Here is a 2993-nt window from a genome sequence, read left to right on the forward strand (position 1 = left end):
TCTATTTTTGCCACCATCTAGAGATATTGATATTCTCATTTTCAGCAGCAAACATTCAACTGGAGGGCAAAATAAATGGTTTGAATCATGTAAGATACCAAGGGAATTAGAAAAGAAACATAGCAAGTGAGTTACAACAGAAGTTAATGGAAGGAAAGAGTTTTAAAATGCTGCTGATAAGATTTCATGAACTGTAACTGCAATCATCTTAGAATATATTAATCCATAGGTCAGAGTGCATTATTATTTCTTTTACCTGTATATTATTTTTTCTTATGTGTCTCACATAACTCATTGAGTTTGTCAATCCATATCTGAGTTTGAACATTTAAAAAGTTGAGATTCAGCAAAGCCTTGGAAGCTTCCCTTTAAGGCACACTATGAAAAGAGAATCAAGTTAGAAGAGGTAATAAATGTTTTCATTTACTATCTGACACTCTACTAACATATAATTGGGCAAGTTAGAGAGCAGTTTTGGGTTTAAAATTTATTTTCTATGACATAATAGGGTTTCTTTCTATTATGGTAACTATATAGGATACAAAAGATTTGTCATTTTTAAATTCTTCACATTACAGTTCAGTGACATTTCTTATACTCTAATCATGTTGCTCAATCATCACCGTGAACCCTTCTTGAGTTTTTCTAGATCCCTCACCTGCCCCTGGTAAACCACTAATAAACTTTGATCTCAATACACTTGCTATTTGAAACCTACACTATAGATTTTCCATTTTCCTTTCATGATATAAACTTCTTATTTTCATGTTTTCTCAAATTACTTCATATTTCCGTAAGTGTACAGAAGGCTTTCAAATACTGGGCAGAACTTCCATCTATATGTTGAATGATAAGTATCAGTAATCACAATCATTGTTATTTTTACTGAGCTAATGTGTTGCATGTTGGCTTACCAAGACAAGGAAATTTGCCCAAAATCACTTCCAGTGTATCTAAAACTAATTTAGTAGACACAAACCTGAATGTATGAACTCAAAAAGGTTAAGTTATATTATCAGGCTACTGAAAATTAAAGCATCAGATTCACTTGCTTTAAAGTTTATAGTTCTTAAAAAATAGTTTATAGTTCTTGTACAGAATATAAATATATTCAAAACAGCATTAAATATTTTAAAATTGTGTATAGAAAAAAAGCCCTGTGACCCAGATGTTTCCTAGGAAATAATCAGTATTTCCTTGAGATCTTAATTATAAACTATTCATGAATGAATCATTAGAACACTCATATTTCAATGAGGTGTTATTTCACAATTTTCTGAAATGTATTATACTTACTTCCATCTTAAGAACTAGGGAAGAGTCAATTTATTTTTTACTTCATACATCTTTCAAGTCAAATAGTACTTACATAAAACACATAGGTATTATAATACTTTCATAAGTGAATTAATAGTTCAACTGATTTGATGAAATTCAGTAATTTCTTTTTAAATTCAACTTGGTATGAAGCAAATCATGAGATCTTGATTCATAGTTAACTGGAGAGTAAGGATGAAGTGTTTACAAATGCCCAAGACATGTTCTTCTCTTATCACATTGCCTGGCATTAGTGCATTAATTTAATTGTCAGAGATTTTTTCCAATGAGTTTTGCAAAATGGGTGAGCAGAATAGTGCACTTTGTCTATCAATATTAGTGTTCGTGTTAGTCTTGAGGTGATATTGCAAACACTAAATTGCAGAACTCTCCCTCACAGTTTATAAATATAACTACACACCCAATGGGAGGAGAGAGGGAGGAAATCTCTCTGAAGTGGTAGTTGTCTTTCATCACTCATTTACTTAGAAAACCCTTCCTCTAGGGGCAGAATCCTCAACTTCTTGTAAGACGTAAGAAACTATAAAAGGATTTAAGTATCCTATTAAAAATCTTTAGTTTGTGCTGCTTAATTGGAATTATTAATTTTTAAAAAAAATTATTCAGTGAATTTTTGGAGGCCAACTAATTCCTTTCATCAACAAAGAACTTACTGCCTAAAATTCCACTGTGGTCATGTCACTAATCCTTTGATTTCTATACAACAATGTAGACCCTGAATGTATTTTTAGGATTATTGCCAATAACTTTGAGTCACCAGGAGTTGAGACTGTACAATGATACCTTTCTGGGGTACAGCTTATAAAAAAAACAGTTTAAAATTATACATACAAAATCCTCCAGCTTCTCCGTGGAATAAAGATGGACAATCTCTTCCTGTGTGATTTATAATCTCTGAAAGCACACTGGAGGGTCGGCTCTGAGTGGGTTCCAACTTGATGGCACACAACAATCACATTTATTCTGTATCTCTAGCTTTTATCTCAAAATAAAGAATCTCTGTACCTCATTATAAGGTTTTTCTTACCTCACATTTTCTTGTAGGTCTTGGACGGCTCATATTTATAATTCTGAAAGAAAAAAGAAATATTCACATCTATCTGTAACATGGTAGAGAAGATTTTTTAAATAATTTAGGAGAAAAATTCCCAAACCTGCAAATTGTTAGGTAATGAAAAATTGTATACTGACAATTTAGAAAAGAAAATATTAAATGACAAATACTTAAGAAAACATGCTCAAATTAGCATGTACTCAGAGGAAAAAAGAGTAGACGTAATGATGACACAGCTCTTTATGTGCACCAGATTAGAAACAAAATATTTTATTTCTAATGAGATTAATAGAAAAAAGTCTGTTATCAAGTTCCTGGTGCATATTCAAAGTGTTTTTTAGTTTTATAGTATTGTTTTTTGTTGTTTGCCACTGAATCAATTTCAACTCACAAACAGTTCATCACACCAGACCACCTTCCTCGCATGGTGGATTCAAACCATGCGCCTTTCAGATTGCATTGCAACTTCGTACCACTAAGCCACCAGAGCTGCCTCATGTGTACTTTAGGGTACCACTATCATCTTTTAATCCTTGGCTTGTGGCACCCATTGATATTCTAGAATCATTTCATAATGTTGTTGCCTAGTCCTGGCATCAAT

Source organism: Elephantulus edwardii, unplaced genomic scaffold, assembly GCF_000299155.1.
Source record: "Elephantulus edwardii isolate Elephantulus edwardi_28Jun2011 unplaced genomic scaffold, EleEdw1.0 scaffold00433, whole genome shotgun sequence".
Classification (NCBI taxonomy): Eukaryota; Metazoa; Chordata; class Mammalia; order Macroscelidea; family Macroscelididae; genus Elephantulus; species Elephantulus edwardii.